This window comes from Triticum dicoccoides, chromosome 6B (genome assembly GCF_002162155.2).
Source record: "Triticum dicoccoides isolate Atlit2015 ecotype Zavitan chromosome 6B, WEW_v2.0, whole genome shotgun sequence".
Classification (NCBI taxonomy): Eukaryota; Viridiplantae; Streptophyta; class Magnoliopsida; order Poales; family Poaceae; genus Triticum; species Triticum dicoccoides.
In genome coordinates, this window is record NC_041391.1 from 39,138,204 (window position 1) to 39,150,170 (window position 11,967).

Genomic DNA, 11,967 nt, shown 5'->3' on the forward strand with positions numbered 1-11,967 from the left:
ACCCCCGGGCCGTTTGCCTCGGACCACCCCGGGTGCCCGCACCCTCCACCCCCGGGCACCCGCACCCCCCAGAATCAACCACGTGCACTTTACGTTTTCGGCCATAACTTTTGCTCCCGGAGTCCGATTTTCGCGTTCTTTAGCTCGTTGAGTAGCTATTGACATCCCCCATCCATCTAGATAGGTTCCAACACCATTTGACTCCATCAAAAATTTGGCATTTTGGCATCTTTGCATAGTGCCATCCACCATATCATCCGCAAAACCACCATAGCTTTCCGCAACTTAACCCATTTTCGATCCATATAGCATTTGTGGTTGCTTGATTGGTGACTTGAGTCTCCTAAGGTGTTTTGGCTACTTAGGGACGGTTGCTTCGTCATCAACCACCACCACCATTTCCGATTTGCTAACTCCGGAACCACCAACGCATTCCGCTACCACCATTTGACATTTTCCTTGAGATTTTGAGTTCGCGGTTTTTTACCGTTTCCTAAGGTGTTTCGGCTACTTAGGGACGGGTCTACATCATCTTGGTATCTACATCAAGAACACCGCCACTCATCATCGCCGCGAGGTCGTCTTCGACATCGACCACTTCACCATTTTGACACCCTAACCGTAAGTGTCACAACCTAGCTAGTCATGCATTAGAGTGTTGCATCATGTTTATTCTTTCATCAGAAACTTGAAATGGGGATGACAGAACCCCCAGTCCCCTCTGAAACCAACTAGGGTTACTAAAATAATTTTTTCAATGAACCTGAAATGCCCTTCTAAAATGCCCATCATTTTTGCCTTGGTTCAGAACCTCTGCCAAAAATGGTGCACATTTTCCTAGGCCATCCTAGGGTTTTTGAATTAAATCATAAATATTTGAATTTGGGAATTTAAAATAATATAAAATATTTAAATGCTCAAATATCTCCAAACTAAAATGTTTCATGTTGGAAATAATCCAACTATGGGCCAGGAATAGTTTGGTGATTTTTGAAGTTGCCTAGGTATTTTATTAAATTCAACAAAGTTGCAGATATATTAAATAAAACAGAAACAGAAGAAAAGGGGAAAAACTTACCTGGGCTCCTCCACTGTGCGGCCCAGCCAGCTGGCCGGCCCAGCCAGCAGCCGGCCCAGCCCACCATTGCAGCCCTCCGTCGTCTTCCTCCCCTCGCCCCGAAGCTGCTGCGTGCTCGCGCGCGCACGGCCGCGCGGCCACCTCCTGCTTGCCGACGCGCTCCTGGCCGCGTGGACGACTCCCGCAGGCCGTCCCGATCCCCCCCTGCTCTCTCTCACTCTCTCCCGGCTCTTCCTTCCTCTCTCTCGCTCTCTCTCTCACACGGCCGAACACCACCGTCGCCGCCGTTCACCATAGCAGCCATCTCCGGCCACCCCTCGCTCCCCCGACTAGCTCAGGAGCTCCGCCTCGACTCCCTCTTCCTCCCCACCGCTCCACAGCTCCCCGGAAGCCCTGCATCGCCGCCACGTCGCCGTTCCCCTCTTCGGGCTCCGATCATCGTCGCCGTCGAATTCGTCGTCTCCAGCGCGTCCCCGAGCCCGCTAACCACCTCTGCAGCCCCGCGGTGAGCCCCCGGATCGTTTCCCCCTTCTCCCCTGGTCTCTTTCGACCTCTAGGCCCTAGCCCCACCTTGGCCGAGAGCTCCACGCTGCCGGCGATGTCGCCGTCGTGGCCACGGTCACCGTAGCACCCAACCGAGCACACCATCGTGCTCCACACCTCACTAGGAGCACGTAGCGCGCACTAACGCCTCCCCAAGCCCCCTGCAACGTCGATTCCGACCGCACCCGAACTCCGGCAGCTGCAGCCGAGCTCGCCGCCGTCAACTCCGGCCACCCCGAGCCCAACCACCACCACCAATAGTCGCGGCTCAACCTCAGCAACACGTAGATGCCTTCCGCCGTCCATTTGGTTGCCGGAATGGCAAAAAGCACTTTCGCCGCCGTCTCGGGCCTCGCCGGCGTCATGTCGCCGGTGGGGTTTGACCTGTCCGACCTGAGGTTTGACCCCCCAGGGTCACTGACGCGTGGGCCCTGTCGGTCAGATGGTTAGATTAGCGCTAACCACTGTTAGTTAACCCCTGACACTGACCAGTGGGCCCCAGCGCCACTAATTAGTAATTAGAATTAATTTAACCCTGTTTAACCCCCCTGTCACTGACGTGTGGGCCCCACACGTCAGGTTTGACTCCAGCCAGCCGCAGTTGACCACTGACGTCATGCTGGCGCAATAACTATAATTTCTGGATTTAAATTAAATCAGGAAATTCCAGAATATTATTTAAACTTCAAAAATTCATAACTTTTATTCTGTAACTCCAAATTGGCCAAATTATATATGAAAAATGATCAGAAAAATCCAATCTATCCATCTGTACTATTTTCATGCATGATCAAACAAGTTAAATTGATGTTTTAAGCAGAACAAGGAAAAGCACTTTAAAAGGCCATATTTGAATTTGAAATTTGAATCCTTGATTCAAATTTGTTCAAACCCTTCTGGTTTTAGTTGCATTAGCCCAATACACTCATTTTGCCATGTCTCATGCATGCATCATATTGTTGCATACTGTTTGGTAATGTTGTGTATCGGTGCTCTCTGCGGCAGGTTCTGTCTCCGAGGAGTACCGTGATTACCCTAACGAAGAACCGTATCAGTGCATCGAACCATCAGGCAAGCAACCAACCATTTGATCATATCGATACAATCCCATGTTCTCGCTCCTGCTCTCTTTTACTGCATTAAGACAACGCGATTCAAACTGCTGTGTGCTACGGTAGTTGAACCCATTTCCTCTGCATGACCTGTCATTGCCACAGTAACTAGATGAAACTCACTAGCATGTGTAGGAGTTGATTGAGCCATATGTATGTGTTGTTCCTACCTTGCTATGCCTGCTATGCTTAGAGTCGTGTCAGGTCTGGTTCATCTGGGTGATGGGCTAGAGTGAAATGATTATGTCGGTAATGAGAGTGGTGTGGTGAACACGATTTGGTAAAGGTATCGATGAGAGGCCATGTAGGAGTACATGGTGGGTTGTTTCATTGAAGCCGACCTTAAGCACTGAGATCTGTATGCGTGATTTAAGATATAGCTACTACCATGCATTGGGCCCTGAAATATGACCCCACTCGACTTCTTATTCACCCTAGCCCTCTGTCCAGGAGTTGCAAGTAATTTCTGGTGTTTGTAGCCTACTGGAGGCCGTGGACAGCGCTGACCGTAGGGGTGGGCTGTGATGCGGTAGGTACGTGGCCGGGTGTACCGAATACCCGTTAGGTATCTCGGGAACCCTGTTCACATCGTTCGGGGCCGTATGGGAAACCTCGGCCGGACTCCCTGCGGATGGAACCTGAATAGGCGATAAACCTGGACTAGAGGCTTAAGTGTTTAGGTAGGTCGTGGTCTACACCCACGTCGGCTTTCGCTTGAAGTCTGCCGAGCACATGTCGTGTGCAGACGCTAAGTGGTGGAAACATGTATGAAGAAGTACACCCCTGCAGGGTTATCATAATCTATTCGAATAGCCGCGTCCGCGGTAAAGGACTACTTGGTTGCCTATACAGTTCATAGACAAGTAAATGGAAACTGTTAAAAGCCACAAGATAAGTGTGAGTGCCGAGGATGGCTCTTCCGTAGGAAGACGGAGGTGGATCCTCGGTAGTGTATTGAAGTGGTGAGTAGTGGACTCGTGTGCGCAAAACCATTTCAAGTTGGAGTATCGTAGGATAGCCTAGCCAAGAGTCAAAGCTGGCTTGCTGCAATAACTCCACCAACCCTTCTTGATACTATGCATGTATGTAGGATCTGATGTAAGTCTTGCTGAGTACCTTTGTACTCATGTTGCTATAATCTACATTTTTACAGAAGACGCTGCAACCCCTTCTGATGGGTTCTATGTAGACGTTGATATCAACGAGTAGGCTAAAGACCCAGGTGGTGACCCTGAGCTTGTGAAGGACCACGTAGTATAGCTAGGCTTTCCAAGCCTCTTTTATTTTACTAGTTGTCTGTACTCAGACAAGTTACTTCCGCTGCTGGTTTGTATGACTGTATGACTTGTATGTGGGGTCGTGAGACCCGTACCTTTGTGTATGTTATGTATGGCTCACTGAGCCTTAAATAAAGTACTTGTGTCATAGAGTCATGTTGTGATGCTTCGTTGTATTTGCACATATCGAGCATATTGTGTGTATGATTGAAATGCTTGGTATGTGTGGGATCTGACTATCTAGTTGTTTATCTTTAGTAGCCTCTCTTACCGGGAAATGTCTCCTAGTGTTACCGCTGAGCCATGGTAGCTTGCTACTGCTCTGGAACACTTAGGCTGGCCGGCATGTGTCCTCCTTCGTTCCTGTGTCTGTCCCTTCGGGGAAATGTCACGCTTTGAGTACCGGAGTCCTGTTAGCCCGCTACAGCCCGGTTTACCGGAGTCCTGCTAGCCCAGTGCTACAGCCCGGACCCACTTGCTGATGACCGACACGTTCGAAGCTGGGTCATGGATGCCTGTCCCTGTAAGTCTGTGCCACTTTGGGTTTACGACTATTCATGTCAGCCCGGGCTCTTTATCATATGGATGCTAGCGACACTATCATATACGTGAGCCAAAAGGCGCAAACGGTCCCGGGAAAAGGTAAGACGACACCCGTGGGGATACCGTGCGTGAGGCCGCAAAGTGATATGAGGTGTTACCAGCTAGATCGATGTGACATCGAGTCGGGGTCCTGACAGCGTTGGCATCAGAGCCGGACTGCCTGTAGGTTCTCCAAGCCAAACTGGTCGATGTTGAGTCTAGAAATTCTTTAGTTATATGTAGGGGAATTGTTTGTGGGTTGGAACGTAAGGCTCTTTTTACTCCTTATACCTTATGACCTTCTGATCTGAGTCAGTCCATTCTTCCACCGGGGGTTAAGGAATTAGGATCTGTTCTCTCTATCAGGATCACGAGTTACTAATCAGTAGTACCCTATAAGTTTGATGGTTACCAGCCTAGTTCAGTTCTACTACCACATTATGTTGCCAGAATGGTTTCAGAACTTTGATATGGTGATGTTGAGTGTGTACGAAATCCTTTGTCAAATGTCTCAAATCCTTTTTGAGCATTTACAGCTGTTATGCTGCCGAAATTTTGCTAGGAATTCTAATGCCTTTGCATTATGATTGTGCTTTCAGATGGCCACTCGCGACCTCAATCAAGTGGTTCGCCTGACTCGATGCCTAGATGTACCCGGCCATACTGCTAAGTTGGTCAGGGTAATGACTGAGGCTGGATATCGCTGGTATCCCGAGTACACGGTCGAAGAGCAATTCCGAGACTTTAATCAAAGCCAGTATCTCTGCACTGTCAGGATATTTCCATCTTATCCTGGATCCACCGAGCCTCTTCACTGCTCCTATGGACTCGGGGTTTCTATTGAGATGGCTGTGCAGGACGCCGCCTACTCTATGATGACCATTATGCGAGTCAGATCTGGGTTATTTCGGGACTCTGATTTCCGGTATATGCCAGGATCACTTCCGGGAGCACAAGGGTATCTCCAGGCTATCTATGCTGACCCCACCCAGGAGGATTCACGGACTCGCACCACTGTTGAGATGCTCGAGGATAAGGACCGTGAAAATCGGGCCTTGAGGTTAGAGCTCTTCAATACCCGTGCTGACCACTGGGCCACTTTGACTCGGTTCGCACCGGCGGTGCAAGCTGGATATTCAGATATGCGCGATCTCTATCCTGTGAGATCTGCTCTGCCAGACGTGATGGTTTGGCGTGATGTAGGAGGCATCACCCCACCTCGCGGTCCCCGCAGGTCACCGTTTGTTGGTCCAAGGCCTCATCCTAGCCCCTATGGTCCACAAGCTTCGCGAGATCGTCTGTTTCCGGATGATCATGTTGAGCTTCCAGGCTATGGAGGTGACTTCTACGAGGACTACTACGGATCGGTCTGAGTTAGTGGTAGTATCACTAGTTCGCACTAGCTGTGTCGTCTATCGTCCCGCGTGACTCGTGGGATATGACCTAGTTTGTACTCTTTCCGGAGGTGTAGAGAAATAATGTATAGGAGCTTGGAATGCCTCCGATGAGATGTAATCCTCTTTCACCGTAATAGTACTTTGTTTGGTCTTGTACTAAACCCTGCATGGTGTGTATGACGATGGAATAAAAGAAGCAGTTTCTGTATCTACCATGTCATACGGATGATCATCTTGCATTTCGAGTTATTCCTTACATTCTATATCCTATGTCGGAATTTTACCATCCTGACTAAATCATTGTCTTGTTTACCTAGGATGGTCAACACGCGCGCTAACCCTGCTTCCCAAGAGCAGGCCGAAGGCAGTGAAGCCAGGAATGAAAATCTGCCTCATCCTCCTTCACTAGCCGAGGTGATGATGGAAGCTGAGAGAAACAAGCGGGAGACAAACCGTTTGTTGGAGCGTATTGAACAGAATACAGCACACCATCAGAGGGCTAACGTGGTGTCACCCAGTGATTTTATCAAATTGCATCCACCCACGTTCCACCACTCCGTCGAGCCTCTCGACGCTGATGACTGGCTTCGCAGTATCTCTCACAAACTGCATTCCGCGCTGGTAGCGGAGGCTGACAAGGTCACCTTTGCTGCATATCATCTTGAAGGCCCCGCCAGTCTATGGTGGGAGAATTATGGAGCTATGCGCCCGGCGGGCCATGTCACTACTTGGGCTGAATTCAGCGAGGCTTTCCGTGAACATCACATTCCGGAGGGTCTCATGGACCGTAAACGTGAAGAATTTTGCAGTTTCACCCAAGGCCGACTTTCTGTGGATGCCTATAGCAGGGAGTTTGGTAATCTCGCCCGATATGCAACTGAGGAAGTTTCTACTGACGCCAAGAAGCAAGCAAGGTTCCGTAAGGGCCTTAGTCCTGAGCTTCGCCGCGACCTCCGTCTGCATGAGTGCACATCTTTTTCGAAACTTGTCAACAAAGCCATCAGTGCTGAAACTGGTCAGACTGACTATGACGCAACACGCAAGCATGGACGTGACACGGGTTCCTCATCCGGTGCTGGTCCTCAGAAGCGCCGCGTGTGGGTGCCCAACACCGCCCTGCCACCCAGGTTCACACCGAGGCCATCTTTCCAGGCGCCTCGCCCTGTACAACAGTCTGCTCCAGCCAAGCCCTATGGGGGTCCGACCAATAATGTTCCTCCACGTACCAGTTCCGTGACTTGTTTCAAGTGTGGGGAATCTGGTCACTATATGCGTGAATGCCCCCAGACCAACCCCAATCAATCTGCTAAAGCTGTTGGCCGTGGCAAGCCGACAGGAAAAGTATTCCACGCCAAGCCGGTCACCGCTTCACGTGGCCATGTCAACTGTGTCTCTGCCGAAGAAGCTCAAGAGGATCCCAACGTCGTTCTCGGTACGCTTCTTGTTAATTGCCACCCGGCATCTGTCCTTTTCGATACAGGAGCCTCTCATTCCTTATATCTGAAAATTATGCTCGTTTGCATAACGTTGCATTCTGTGACATGCCATCCACTATGGAAATCTCTACCCCTGGGTCTAGATGGCAGACCTCTAGGGTAAGCTATGGAAATGAAATCCAAGTCGACAGACTTGTTTTCCTTGCGTCTTTGATAGCCCTTAAATCTTCAGATATTAATATCATTCTGGGTATGGACTGGATGTCGGCTCATCATGCCCAAATTGATTGCTTCTCTAGGACTGTTCAACTCACCCATCCTTCGGGGAAGATAGTCAATGTCTTGACCCGAATAGCCAAGCGACAATTATATTCTCTTAACGCCAGCCCTTTGCCAGACCTTGAGGACGTTCCGGTAGTCCGTGACTTCCCGGATGTCTTTCCAGAGGAATTGCCAGGTGTTCCACCTGACAGGGATGTTGAGTTTGTAATAGACCTCATTCCAGGAACCGTTCCGATTGCTAGAAGACCTTATAAGATGGCACCCCTAGAACTAGCCGAGCTTAAGAAACAACTCGATGAGTCCTTGAAAAAGGGTTTCATCCGACCTAGCTCATCTCTGTGGGCTTGCCCCGTCCTATTCGTCAAGAAGAAGGATGGTACGGACCGGATGGTTGTAGATTACCGACCTGTTAATTTGGTCACAATCAAGAACAAATATCCACTTCCCAGGATCAACGACCTGTACGATCAGCTCGCTGGATCCTCAGTCTTCTCCAAGATGGATTTGAGGTTGGGCTACCATCAAATCAAAATCAGAAACGGGGACATTCCTAAAACGGCCTTTGTTACTCGTTATGGCCAATACGAGTACACCGTCATGTCCTTCGGATTAACCAACGCTCCAGCCACCTTTTCTCGGTTAATGAACTCAATCTTCATGGAGTATTTGGATAAATTCGTCGTGGTTTACCTCGATGATATACTCATCTACTCCAAGAACGAGGAAGAACATGCCGAACATCTAAGGCTAGTGTTGCAGAAACTTCGAGAGCATCGCCTTTATGCCAAATTTTCTAAATGTGAATTCTGGTTATCAGAAGTGACCTATCTGGGTCATGTAATATCTGGTAAAGGTATCGCTGTTAACCCTGAGCGAGTTCAAGCCATCCTTAACTGGACTCCACCTGAATCGGTCAAGCAAGTTCGGAGTTTTCTAGGCTTAGCGAGCTATTGCCGTCGCTTTGTCGAAAACTTCTCCAAAGTTGCCAAACCTCTAACCGAACTCCTCAAGAAAGATAAGAAGTTCGAATGGACTCCACAATGTGAGCACAGCTTTCAGGAACTGAAAAGGCGCCTGACTTCTGCTCCCGTGCTGGTACCGCCAGACTTCTCCAAGGACTTTGTTATCTACTGCGACGCCTCGCGACAAGGACTAGGTTGCATTCTCATGCAAGATCGACACGTAATTGCCTACGCTTCACGGCAATTGCACCCACATGAGGAGAATTATCCCACTCATGATCTAGAGCTTGCAGCCGTAGTCTATGCACTTAAGACCTGGCGACATTACCTCCTCGGTAATCGTTGCGAAATATTCACTGATCACCAAAGTCTGAAGTATATTTTCACCCAACCGGATTTGAATCTCAGGCAGAGACGTTGGGTTGAATTGATCACCGACTTCGACTTAGGAATAACCTACACCCCAGGGAAAGCCAACGTCATGGCTGATGCGCTAAGTCGTAAATCTTATTGTAACAACCTGATGTTACAACAAAGTCAACCGCTTCTCCATGAGGAATTTCGGAAGCTTAACCTTCATATTGTTCCTCAAGGTTTTCTCTCCACCTTGGTGGCAGAACCTACCCTTACGGATCAAATTGTCAAAGCACAGAAGGTAGATCCGGGAATCTCCCGCATCAAGAGGAACATTCAGAAAGGAATTGCGAATTGTTTCTCCATTAATGATCAAGGAGTCGTATACTTCGGGAATCGACTAGTGGTTCCCAAAGTGCGCAACCTAAGGCGATTAATCCTTAAGGAAGCTCATGAATCTCCTCTCACTATTCATCCCGGTAGTACTAAGATGTATCAGGACCTACGCCAGAGGTTCTGGTGGACTAGGATGAAGAGAGAAATTGCTCAGTATATTGCAAATTGCGACGTCTGTCTTCGTGTAAAAGCAGAGCATCAACGGCCTGCTGGCACCCTTCAACCCTTAGCTATTCCTGAATGGAAATGGGATAAATTGGTATGGATTTCATTACCGGGTTTCCCAGGACCAAGAGAGGGAATAATGCTATTTTCGTCGTGGTCGATCGTCTTTCCAAAGTAGCCCACTTCTTACCTGTTCGTGAGAGTATAACCGCTAGTCAGCTGGCAGATTTGTACATCTCCCGAATAGTGTCTCTCCATGGTGTCCCTTTGGAAATTAACTCGGATCGAGGAAGTCTTTTCACCTCTCGATTTTGGGAAAGTTTCCAAAATGCTATGGGGACTCGTCTCTCCTTTAGCACCGCCTTCCACCCTCAGTCGAGCGGTCAAGTGGAACGCGTCAACCAGATTCTAGAAGACATGCTTCGAGCCTCTGTTATCTCATTCGGAATGGATTGGGAGAAGTGCCTTCCATTTGCCGAATTCGCTTATAACAACAGCTATCAATCTAGCTTGGGTAAAGCCCCTTTTGAAGTTCTCTATGGACGACGATGTCGAACACCCCTTAACTGGTCAGAGACCGGGGAAAGACAATTCTTTGGCCCGGACATGATTCAGGAAGCAGAAGAGCAAGTTCGTATCATTCGTGAAAAGTTGAAAACAGCCCAATCCCGTCAAAAGAGTCAATATGACCGAAAACATAAGGCTATGACTTTCGAGGTTGACGAGAAGGCTTATCTTCGGGTCACCCCTCTGAAGGGAACCCATCGTTTCGGTATCAAAGGCAAATTGGCTCCTCGTTACATTGGACCTTTTCGCATTCTTGCCAAACGAGGAGAAGTTGCCTACCAGTTGGAACTACCTCCGCACCTCTCCAGAGTCCACGATGTCTTCCACGTTTCCCAACTCAGGCGTTGCTTCTCGGATCCTATCCGTGAAGTGGACCACGAAACGCTTGATCTCCAAGATGATCTTACATATCGAGAGTACCCCATTCGTATCCTCGATCAGGCCGAACGTACCACGCGACGTCATAATATCAAGTTTCTCAAGGTTCAATGGTCGCACCATTCTGAGGATGAAGCAACTTGGGAAAGGGAGGATCGTCTTCGACTTGAATATCCCGCCTTCTTTTCGGAGGAACCCAAATCTCGGGACGAGATTCTTTTGAGTGGGGGTGAGTTGTCACAACCTAGCTAGTCATGCATTAGAGTGTTGCATCATGTTTATTCTTTCATCAGAAACTTGAAATGGGGATGACAGAACCCCCAGTCCCCTCTGAAACCAACTAGGGTTACTAAAATAATTTTTTCAATGAACCTGAAATGCCCTTCTAAAATGCCCATCATTTTTGCCTTGGTTCAGAACCTCTGCCAAAAATGGTGCACATTTTCCTAGGCCATCCTAGGGTTTTTGAATTAAATCATAAATATTTGAATTTGGGCATTTAAAATAATATAAAATATTTAAATGCTCAAATATCTCCAAACTAAAATGTTTCATGTTGGAAATAATCCAACTATGGGCCAGGAATAGTTTGGTGATTTTTGAAGTTGCCTAGGTATTTTATTAAATTCAACAAAGTTGCAGATATATTAAATAAAACAGAAACAGAAGAAAAGGGGAAAAACTTACCTGGGCTCCTCCACTGTGTGGCCCAGCCAGCTGGCCGGCCCAGCCAGCAGCCGGCCCAGCCCACCACTGCAGCCCTCCGTCGTCTTCCTCCCCTCGCCCCGAAGCTGCTGCGTGCTCGCGCGCGCACGGCCGCGCGGCCACCTCCTGCTTGCCGACGCGCTCCTGGCCGCGTGGACGACTCCCGCAGGCCGTCCCGATCCCCCCCTGCTCTCTCTCACTCTCTCCCGGCTCTTCCTTCCTCTCTCTCGCTCTCTCTCTCACACGGCCGAACACCACCGTCGCCGCCGTTCGCCATAGCAGCCATCTCCGGCCACCCCTCGCTCCCCCGACTAGCTCAGGAGCTCCGCCTCGACTCCCTCTTCCTCCCCACCGCTCCACAGCTCCCCGGAAGCCCTGCATCGCCGCCACGTCGCCGTTCCCCTCTTCGGGCTCCGATCATCGTCGCCGTCGAATTCGTCGTCTCCAGCGCGTCCCCGAGCCCGCTAACCACCTCTGCAGCCCCGCGGTGAGCCCCCGAATCGTTTCCCCCTTCTCCTCTGGTCTCTTTCGACCTCTAGGCCCTAGCCCCACCTTGGCCGAGAGCTCCACGCCGCCGGCGATGTCGCCGTCGTGGCCACGGTCACCGTAGCACCCAACCGAGCGCACTATCGTGCTCCCCACCTCACCAGGAGCACGCAGCGTGCACTAACGCCTCCCCAAGCCCCCTGCAACGTCGATTCCGACCGCACCCGAACTCCGGCAGCCGCAGCCG